The 11,957-nt window shown below is 38.7% G+C and overlaps 1 pseudogene; it reads left to right on the top strand.

Annotated features, from left to right (window-relative positions):
* Positions 1-9,776: 9,776 nt before the first annotated feature.
* LOC136125952 (securin-like) lies at positions 9,777-10,378 on the top strand (annotated as a pseudogene).
* Positions 10,379-11,957: the final 1,579 nt, after the last annotated feature.

Here is an 11,957-nt window from a genome sequence, read left to right on the forward strand (position 1 = left end):
TCCCTGGTGGCGCAGTGGTTGAGAGTCCGCCTGCCCATGCAGGGGACGCGGGTTCGTGCCCCGGTCCGGGAAGATCCCACATGCCGCGGAGCGGCTGGGCCCGTGAGCCATGGCCACTGAGCCTGCGCGTCCGGAGCCTGTGCTCTGCAACGGGAGAGGCCACAACAGTGAGAGGCCCGCATACCGCAAAAAAAAAAAAAATCATTTGCCATAGCAGTAGGGTCTATTGCCCCAGGGAACACGCCCCCACCTGGGAGCCTCCCAGAGTTTTGTTTGGGAGCAAAGGGGGCAATTATCTGCCACCATTTTGTCTAGAGCCGGGGTGAAGAAGATGCTGTGCCTATTTTCCCAGTCAGTCACCACCTGATGTCCTGATGTGATGTGGTCCCATTCTGCTAGTGGGTATGGCATCTCTGGAGGAATAGTTGTTTCCGGGGCTATGTCTGGTACTCTGGGGTGCGGCTCATGTGGGGCCTTGGAACAGGTGTGTAACTTGGATAAAGAGTCTGCAATGCTATTATAATGTGCTTTTGGTGTTTGTTTATGTGTGTGTGTGTGTGTGTGTGTGTGTGCGTGTGTGTGCAGAGATACATAAGTGACCACAATCGACATGTGTGAGCTGCCTATCTCCAGATGGAGGCATCCCAGAGAGGCTTTCCTTGAATCATGAAATTACCCTTTTGCCAGTGTCCAGGCCAGGCTGTGACAGGCCTCCCCAAGATGTGCTACTTTGGCATGTGGATTATTTTGAGCTAAAGGCAGGGGAGACCCTATAGGCTCAAGAAAAACTACTGTCCCTCCCTTAACTACCTAGAAGAATTTAGATTGGAGATTTTCCCCAGTAAAACAGTTATTACCAAGAATCTCTCATGTATGTGGGGTTCCTGCATGTATGAAATGAAATTTGATTTTCTCCTGTTAATCTAATATTAATTTAATTTTAGACCAGCCAGAAGAAACTAGAAGAGCAAAGGAAAATCTTTTTCTTCCCCAACAATTACGCTAATACTACTGGAAACAAACCTATCTTTATGAACTGAAACTCATTCTTCTTCTTTTTTAATGGGTATACAGTTCCCTATTTCATGGATGTATCTTGATTCATTCAACTAGTATCATATGGGTATTCAGGTTATTTCTAATTTTTTACAATGAATAATCAATATCCACAAACAGTAACTTTGTACATAAGTAGTTTTTTTAAAATTTTATTTATTTATCTTTAAAATAAATCTATTTATTTATTTTTGGCTGTGTTGGGTCTTTGTTGCTCTGCATGGGCTTTCTCTAGCTGCCATGAGCGGGGGCTACTCTTCGTTGCGGTGCGCGGGCTTCTCGTTGTGGATTCTCTTATTGCGGAGCACGAGCTCTAGCCACACAGGTTTCAGTAGTTGTGGCAAGTGGGCTCAGTAGTTGTGGCTTGTGGGCTCTAGAGCGCAGGCTCAGTAGTTGTGGCACATGGGCTTAGCTGCTCCATGGCATGTGGGATCTTCCCTAGCCAGGGCACAAACCTGTGTCCCTTGCATTGGCAGGCAGATTCTTAACCACTGTGCCACCAGGGAAGCCCTAGATTTTTATCTTTTAGTGTGTATCTTTAGGGTAAATTTCTAGAACTGGGGCTGTTGAGGAAAAGGGCAAACGTCTAAGTAGTTCTGGTATATTGTCAAATACTCCTCCAGAAGGGGTAATGACATTTTGTATGCTCGTCTGCAGCGTTTGAAAGGTTCTGTGTACCCACATCCTTGTCAACAGAGTGTATTGCCGAGCTTTTGAGTTAGAACTAATATCTTAATATAGTTTTATTCATATAGATTTTGCATATTTAAATTTATTTATTAAGGCACAATTTATACACAGTGAACTGCATAGATCTTAAGTGCACATTTTGCCAACGTCTGATAAATGTGCATTTCCGTGTAACCCACATCTTAATCAAGAAGTAGAACATTTCCGTCATTTTCATTTTCTAGGAAGCTCTCTGGTGTCCATTCTACTCAGAACGCCACACCTCCCTCCCCAGAGGCAGCCATTAAGCTATTCTACCACCATTGCTTAGTCTGTGCTGCTCTTAAGCTTCTTATAATAGAATCAAGTAGTATGTTCTATTTTGTCTTTGGCTACTTTTGTGTAACATATTATTTGTGAGATTATCTGTCTTGTTGCGTGTATCATCATAATAATTTGTCCTTTTTATTGTTGTGTAATATTTCATTGTATGAATATACCAGTTTTTCTGTCCATTCTTCTGTTGATGGACATTTGGAAAGCTACTAGAACATCTTTGTTCAAATCATATACATACAAATACACATTTTTTTAATGGCTATGCAGTTTGTTCATTTTGTCGAAGTAACTTGATTCCTTCAACCAGTATCCTATGGATAGATGTATGAGTATTTAAGTTGTTTATAATAATGTTTCTTTTGGTAATATATATAGGGTACATATATGATTAACTTTATAACAAATTGCCAAACAGTTTTCCTGTGTGCTCATCTCATTTTATACTATCATCCAGAATATATGAGACTTCCAGTGCCATATCTCTGCCACCATTTTGGTTGTTGGCTTTTACAAATTTGATATAAATGTGTAATGTATTAATTCCATTTTATATGCAGCATGTGTGGAGATAATGATAATTTTTTTTCTTTTTAGATCTCTTAATATGGTACATTATATTGACAGATTTTCTAATATGGAACCCCCTTGATAATTTTGGAATAAATTACATTTAATCATAGTGTATTAATATTTTTAATATGCTGTTGAATTCTATTTGCTGGGATTTTTAGGATTTTTTTGTGTGTGTGTGTGGTATGCGGGCCTCTCACTGCCGTGGCCTCTCCCGTTGCGGAGCACAGGCTCCGGACGCGCAGGATCAGCGGCCCTGGCTCACGGGCCCAGCCGCTCCGTGGCATGTGGGATCTTCCCGGACCAGTACACGAACCCGTGTCCCCTGCATCGGCAGGCGGACTCTCAATCACCAGGGAAGCCCGATTTTTAGGATTTTAAAATCAACTTCATAAATGAAATTAGCTCACAATTTTCTGGGGTTTTTTCTTCTATCTTTATCAAACTTAAGTATCAATGTTACACTTACTTTATAAAAAGAATTAGAACATTGGTCTTCTCCTTTTCTCCCCTTAGCCGCTGAAATAAGTTATGAAGTATCGTAATTACCAACTTCTTTGAAAATTTGATAGAAGATCCATGCAAAACCATCTGGACCCGGTGACTTTTTTAAAAAATTAATTTATTTATTTTATTTATTTATTATTTTTGGCTGTGTTGGGTCTGTTGCTGTGTGTGGGCCTTCTCTAGTTGCAGCAATTGGGGGCTACTTTTCATTGCAGCGTGCAGGCTTCTCACTGCGGTGGCTTCTTTTGTTGAGAAGCATGGGCTCTAGGCACGCGGGCTTCAGTAGTTGCAGCACGTGGGCTCAGTAGTTGTAGCTCATGGGCTCTAGAGTGCAGGCTCAGTAGTTGTGGTGCATGAGCTTAGTTGCTCTGTGTCATGTGGGATCTTCCCAGACCAGGGATTGAACCCGTATCCCCTGCATTGGCAGGTGGGTTCTTAACCATTGCACCACCAGGGAAGCTCCTAGACCTGGTGACTTTTTATGAGATGATTCTTTGATATTTTTGTCCATTTCTTCTATGGAAATTGGTTTATTTAAGCTTTTTTAATCTCTACTAATGTCAACTTTTTAAATTACATTTTCTTTCAAATTTCATCTCTCTCTTCTAGGTTTCAAATACATTTTATTCTAATAAATCATAGACATTTTCAATAGTCTCATTTTTGTTTTAATTTCATTCACTTCAGTGGTTGTTTTCAAATTCATTTTATTTTATATATTGTTGTTTCTTCTTATTCTTTGTTCTGTAATATTTCTTTTATATATTGCTAGATTTGATTCATCAATGTTTTATATAGGATTTTTTTACCTATGTTCAATCAGATTGATCTATTGTGTTCCTTTTCTGTAAAATCTTTGTCAGATTTTTGTATCAAGGTTATCCTGGTCTCATAAAATGAGGTGGGAAATGTTTTATATTTGCTCCTTATTTTGAAGAATTTGTGTGATATTGGTGTGTTTTTTTCCTTAGATGTTTAGAAGAATTCACCTGTTAAGCCATCTGGGCCTGGAGCTCTTTTCTGGAAAAGTTTTTAAAATAACAGATCCAATTTCCATAATAGACAGAGGACTATTAAGATTTTCCTATTATTTGTGTCTATTTAAGTAACATTTTAAAAAAGAATTTGTCCACTTTATCTAATTGTCAAATTTACCAGGCATAGAATTTTATGTACTATATACTTATTATCATGATATTGTCTGTAAGATCTTTAGAGATGTCCCCTTTTATTATAGGTATTGGTAATTTTTCCTCTTTTTGTCCTTGCCTAGTCTTGCTAGGGATTTATTAATTTTATTAATCTACTCAAAGCACTAACTTTTGCCTTTGTTAATTTTTAGTACCAATTTTTAACTATTTCATTATTTTCTTCTAGTTTTTTAAAATTTCCTTTCTTTTACTTTCTGAAATTTGCTGTCCTTTTTCCCCCAGCTTTTAGAGGTAAAAGCTTAGGCTATTGATTTCCAAACTTTCTTCTTTCCTAACAAATACATTTAAAGCTATGTTTTATTCCTAAATACAACTTTAGTTGTATCTTTCATTGTAGTTATCTTATTTTCATTATAGTACAGTTCAAAAGTATTTTTTGATTTCCTTTATGATGTCTTTGACTGATGGGTTATTCAGAAGTGATTGCCTAGTTTCAAGCAGTTGTGAATTTTTAAGCTATCTTTTGTTTTTGATTTTTAACTTGATTCCACTATGGTCTGAATGATTCCAATCTTAAAAATTTGTACAATTATTTGTATAATTAAGGTTTTCTTTGTGGCCAACAATGTGGTCAATTTTTGTGACTTTTCCATTCCATTTTGAAGAACATGTATCCTCTTTCATCAGAATTCATAGTTCAATTTAGATCTATAAGATCTACCTTATTGATTATGCTGTTTAGGTATCTGTATCCTAATATTTTTCTTCCCTGACTCTATCTTGAGTTAAGAGAGGAGAGTTTAGATCTCTTTTTACCAGTGTATTTCTGACTATTGCTTCTTGAACCTCATGTAGTTTCTGCTTTATGAAAGTGGTTGATGTGTTATTGGGTGTATAAATATTAACAGCTGTTATAGATCTTCATTAAGATTCAGAACACTCAGCATTTTAAAGTGTCCTTCTTTTCCTTAATATTTTTTTGCTGGAGTTTTAACTTTTGGTGCCAATAGTTCAACCCCTGCTTTCTTTTATATTTATATCTGCCTGGTTCATTCAACATGATTGCTTTATAGTCTTATCCCCATTATTTAACCTTAGTTCTATAATTAAAGATATAAAATGCTTGTATGAGTCTTATCTAAATGTTCTACAGTAATCTTTGTTGGATGTTTTACTTTTATCACATTGAATTCAGAGGGAGTCCAGGGTTTTGCAAACCTGCTTGGACTTAGGCCAATGAAATTTCAAACTACAAAGGTGGCACTCAGTAAAATGTGGCTTGGGCATCTCAACCCTGACTGTGGTAATGCACCACTTGATTCTAATTTCATACATATATTCATTCTCTTACCTTTCCTTACTAATATAATCCTGTTTTGTATGGGCTGCAACATATTCATCTGAAAGACAAAATTCCCTAGCCTTCCTTGTAGCCAGGATGAGGTCATGAGACACATTTCTGGCCAAAAAAAAAAAAAAAAAATCAAAATTCTTCTGGAGATTCCTGGGAATGTTTTGCTTTTTCAAAACTTGTGCATTCCAGGCTTCCCTGGTGGTGCAGTGGCTGAGAGTCCGCCTGCCAATGCAGGGGATGCGGGTTTGTGCCCCGGTCTGGGAAAATCCCACATGCTGCGGAGCGACTGTATGCGGGGGAGGCCACAGCAGTGAGAGGTCCGCATACCGCCAAAAAAGAAAAAAAAAATTTGTGCATTCCCTTCCTGATTGTCAGTTCTCCTTTTAGATACTTATTCTCATTTTCCTCCTCTTCTTCTTCCTCTTTATCCTCCTACCCATCCTTTTTTTCTCTGTATCTTCCCTAAAAAATGGACAGGAAACTGGGAGATGGATCAGTCCTTTTTCAAATTTGAGGTGACTGTGAGAGGAAAGCCATTTGCTAATGATAGCAAAGCAGAAGAATAAAGAGCAGGTGTTATTGCTGATATGCTTACTTTTGGACTTCCTGCTTCTGGACTTCTTGTTTTGTAAAAAATATATATCCTCCTATTTAGTTCAGTCTCTGTGATTGGGTTTGTATTACACACAGGTAAACATAATATGTAACTAATATATTCAACTTCATTTCTAGGCTTGCAGTCCCCAACCTTAGCTTTATTTCCCACTGTCATCCCTTAGTTTGCTTTTTAAACCTAAGGGAAGATTAATCTCTGATTTTGACCTTTGGCATTATTTTGGGCTTGACTCACATTTCCTGTTTTATGTTTCCCTTTTCCATTCACTCCAGCTAGGTGTCAGTTTCCTTAGCTGCCTACCTCCTCTCCTTTGTATCCCTGGTTCTGAAGGCTGCTGCTTAACTGGAGTGGGCATGGAGGTGTTCTCAAGCTTTTGACTTGGTGTCACAAGAACACATATCTGTTTAGTTTCTAAACCAAACATCAGTTCCAAATGGAGCCTGTTATGTCACCTGTGATACATTGGTATCAGAATAAAGGCAACACGCAAGGCACAGGGATATTAGCTGGGGGCTTTGGGACAGCCTGGAGGGGTGGGATGGGGAGAGTAGGAGGGAGGGAGACGCAAGAGGGAAGACACATGGGAGCATAAGTATATGTATAGCTGATTCACTTTGTTATAAAGCAGAAACTAACACACCACTGTAAAGCAATTATACCCCAATAAAGATGTTAAAAAAAAATAAAAATAAAAAATAAAAAAAAGAAAAAAAAAAGAATAAAGGCAACAATTTGCGTAAAAGAAACCATGGTGGACATCGTAGAACAACCTTTTTTTTTTTTTTTAATAAATTTATTTACTTATTTATTTTTGGATGCATTGTGTCTTTGTTGCGGCATGCAGGCTTTCTCTAGTTGTGGTAAGCAGGGGCTACTCTTCGTTGCGGTGAGCGGGCTTCTCGTTGCGGTGGCTTCTCTTGTTGTGGAGCACGGGCTCTAGGCACACGAGCTTCAGTAGTTGCAACACGTGGGGCTCAGTAGTTGTGGTTCGTGGGCTCTGGAGCACAGGCTCAGTAGTTGTGGTGCACAGGTTTAGTTGCTCCGTGGCATGTGGGATCTTCCTGGATCAGGGATCCAACCCGTGTCCCCTGCACTGGCAGGCAGATTCTTAACCACTGCGTCAGCAGGGAAGTCCCATAGAATAGCCTTGAGCTTGTTAGCTCAGAACTGTGAAAAATACAGTACATTGATCTTATCAGTTGAATGCCTTAACAATCCACAAAGCCATCCCCTACCTAAAACATGAAGCAAATATACAAACAACAACCCTACTCGGAAAGAACTTGTGCAGCCTATGAGCCTTCCCCTTTCAGATGCTTTGGAGGAAAACATGTTAGTTTTGGTTCTGGAGAAGCTGCGTGACATAATCTTGATACATACAAAGGTAACTTCTGCCCTGAGTAGCTCCATAATAATGATCTTAAGATGTATACTTCAGGATCCTATTATTACCGAGAACTCATTGTAAGACAAATACAGAGTTATAAACAAAGACTTCTGAAAGATATGGTGGTGATTAGGCACTTTTAATCTAATTTTTTCTCACAAGGAATTTAGGCCCAGGCAGCTTAAATTACCTGCTCAGGCTCCCACAGCTGGCACTAAACTTACTTAGATAATGCTAATCTTAAATTTTCTATCCAGATCAGGAAAAGCTTGTCATTATGTAAATGGGTGAGAGAATTATTACAGATATTACTCCTTTTGGTCAAAGTATATAAGTAATTTATAAACTTTGGAAACTTATTGGTGGGTAATTGGGAAATTCTGGCTTACAGGCACTTTAGAGATAGAGAAAGAGGATCCAACTCAAATTGATGTTGGCATCATTTTGGCATAATACATTCCTCCTTTCTGTCCCCTTTTTAACAACCAAAAACCAGCATCCATTTATGAACAAAAGTATGTCTATAGAGTTGTGGGATCAAGCACCATATGTCAAGGGACCTGGAAGGAGTCTCCCAACTGTGCATCTGGCAAAAGGAAGACAGACCTTTGTACAGTCTGCAAACCAGCAGGAGCTGGTGAACCTGCCCCAACACCCCTTGGCGGCAGTTGAGGAAAACCTGGAGAGTGCTGACTTGGGCAGCCATCCAAGATAAGAGAGACTTTGTAGAGGTCTAGCCTTCCTGAGGGGCTATTCCAGCACTCCATTGGAGCAAAAACAAAAAACAAAACCAGATTTGGATGCTTTGGAGAGGGTGAGAGGAACCACCCAGCTCTGTCCCTCCCCCAAGGTGACACAGCGCAGGGCTGAACTAACTGGTGGCAAACTTTCTTGGGGGAGAAAAGGTGAGTGGTGAATGAGTGCCAGGCTACCCCAGCTGTATGGGAAGCTACTGGAGAAACCCATTTCTCTCCAGCTATACCCACAGTATTGAGGCGAGGACATCCATGACTGGAGGATGAGAGGAAATGAGGAGAGAGGCAGATAAGAATATCAAAGGGCATTAGAGAGTCCTGCTGACTGCTTTCAGGACTCCACAGGAAGCCCACCTGCGAGAATCCCCCCCCATCAGAACTGCAGGCATCCTCAATGCCCCAATTAGTAAACTCACACCTCGCCCCACTCTTCTGCTGGCTCCTTGTGTGGGCTCCCAAGTGTGGCAAATGGAGTGTGCTCAGAAAATCAGACCGAAGTCTGTGGGCAAGGAAGAAATCACAAACTTGAGCTGTGGCACTACTTTTTGGAAAAAAGAGATAGGTTTCCAGCAGCTCACCTGGTGAGTAGTAAGAACCAGAGAAGGCATAAAAGCTTAAGAATTCTGCCACAAAGGGGGGCAAGAAGTGTGGAGTTGGTGTATCCATAGAAGGTCAGAGAAACCCCAGATATAATAGGACAAAGGATCAATGTATCTAACCTGACGGGAACTAGTAAAGATTTGTGGGTGATTCTGCTACTTCAAATGTGAAATCATCAATGCAGAACTCCAAAAATGTGAAGAATCAAGGAAATTTGTCATCATCAAAATAAAACAATAATCTCCAATTACTAAACTCAAAGACATGGAATTTTGCAATTTACTCGATAAAGAATTCAAAATAGCTCAATGAGCTACAAGAAAACACAGTAAGACAATTTAACAAAATCAGGAAAACAATGCATGAACAAAATGAGAAATTTAACAGAGATAGAAATCATAAAAAAGAACCAAACAGAAATTCTGGAGCTGAAGAATCTAATGAATGAAATGGAAAATGCAATAGAAAGCATCTATAGCAGAGTAGCTACCATAATTTGTTAACAAACACATAATATAAAAAGACATAGCTTGTGACATAAAAAATATAAAAGCAGGGGAGTAGAAGTGTAGAGTTTTCATATGTGATTGAAGTTAAGTGGTTATCATATTAAAATGAACTTTTTCCATAAGACGTTTTATGTAAGCTTCCTGGCAACCAGAAAACTAAAACCTAGAGAAGATTTACAAAAGATAAAGAAAAGGGAATCAGAGTGGAAAATCAAGAAAAGCAGTCAGAACAGAAAAAGAGACTGAGTCTTGCTTAATCCAGAATGACTACTCTGATCTTTGCTATTAAGGAAAATGGAGAACCAGGCATCCGTGTGACTTCTAAGGAGAGACTGACGCTGGGGTCTAGGACTTCAGTCAAAGTCTTAGATGGGAGATCTTGGGTTTCAACATCACATGTTTGCAAAATGTTTGATTTTCCAACAGTCTTACCTAAAGCCACCAGAAAGTCTTTAGGAACTGTTAACAGAGCTACAAAAAAAGTCATTAAAGACTAATAGATGCCTCAGAGACAAACTTCTCTGCCAAAAAGATGACCAAAAGCACTGTTAAAGAAAAAGCTCTGTTCCTGCCTCAAATGATACCTATCCAGAAATAGAGACACATTTTCCCTTCAATCCTCTAGATTTTGAGGGTTTTGACCTGCCTTAAAAGCACCAAATTGGACACCTCCCCTTGAATGGAGTGTCTCTCATGATTCTCAGTGAGGAGAGGAAACTTGAAAAGTTGTTATACCTTGGCCCCTCTTCACCTTTGAAGATTCCCTCTTCATCAGGGGGAATCTAATCTGTTGCAGTTTCTTTCAAGCAATTTGTCAACTCTGGATGTTGAATTGCCACCTGTTTGCTCTGACTTAGATATTTAAATTTCTTATCGCTTTATACTTTGTGTGTGCTTTTGTATTAATAAGCAATTTTTTTGTTTAACAAGAAGAAAATGGAAAATCACTAATTTAAAATGGTAAGCAGATCCAGAGGAAAAAAGAAACAACGGAACTACAAAACACCTAAAAAGCAACTAATAAATGACATTAATAAGGCCTAACATATCAGTAATTACTCTAAATGTAAATGGAATAAATTCACCAACCAAAAGTCACAGAGTGTATAAAGGGATAAAAAAACAAGACCTAACCATATGCTGCCTATAGGAGGCTCACTTCAGCTTTAAGGATATACATAGGCTCAAAATGAAAGGATGGAAAAAGATAATACTTGCAATTGGAAACCAAAATAAAGTGGGGGTGGCTATACTTATAATAGACTTTAAGCCAATACAGTAACAAGAGAAAAAGAAGGTCATTATATAATAATTAAGGGGTCAATTTATCAAAAAGATATAACAATCATAAAAATATAGATACTTAACAATGGAGCAGCTGACTATATTAAGCAAATACTAACATATCTGAAGGGAGAAATAGACAACAATATCATGATAGCAGGGGACTTCAATATCCTACTTTCAGCAATGGATAGATCATCTAGACAGAAAATCAAGAAGGAAATGTTAGACTTGAACTATATATTAGACTAAAAGGATCTAACAGATATTTATAGAACATTCCATCCAACAGCAGCAAAATACACATTCTTCTCAAGTGCACATAGAACCTTCTCAAGGATAGGTCATATGACAGGTAACAGAAGAAGTCTTAGTAGATTTAAGAAGATTGAAATAATACCAACTATCTTTTCTGATAACAATGATATGAAACTAGAAATCAACAACAAGAGGAAAGCTGGAATGTTTATGAGCATGTGGAAACTAAACAACACACTCTTGAACAAACAATTGTTATCAGGACCTAGCGGGTGGGGAAGTTGTTATTAAAGGTTACACCTTTGCAACTAGAAGATGAGTGAGTTCTGGAGATCTAATGGGCAGTATAGTGATTATAGTCAATAATACAGTATTACATACTTCAAAATTGCTAGGAGACTAGATCTTAAATGTTCTCACTACAGAAAAGAAATAATTGTGTGACCTGACAGAGGAGTTAGCTAAAGCTCTGGTGGTAATCATATGGCAATATATAAATGTAAATTGACGTGTTCACCATAAACAAGCACAATGTTATGTCTTTATTATATCTCAATAATAAAAGAGAGAAAGAGAGTTGGCAATGCTGCCTGTATACAGCAAAGAAATGTCTCTGGCATGGCAATGAGCATCAGACTGGCCCAAGATACTGGACACTGCAGGACAGGGAGATAAGAGTACAGGGTATGATAGACAAATTTAATGTCTGCAGGTGCCAGACAAGTAAGATGTATAAATAAAGTGGACTGGGGAAAGTGGCTACCTGTGTACATTATCTGGTTGTGAATGTATAACATGCACAGGTATGTGTGTGTGTGTGTGTGTGTGTGTGTGTGTGTAGGGGGCACAATAGTGAGCTGAAAAGCATGTGACCATTCAGAAGAAGGCAGCTGGCTCTCAGC

Source organism: Phocoena phocoena, chromosome 7 (genome assembly GCF_963924675.1).
Source record: "Phocoena phocoena chromosome 7, mPhoPho1.1, whole genome shotgun sequence".
In the NCBI taxonomy this organism is placed as follows: Eukaryota; Metazoa; Chordata; class Mammalia; order Artiodactyla; family Phocoenidae; genus Phocoena; species Phocoena phocoena.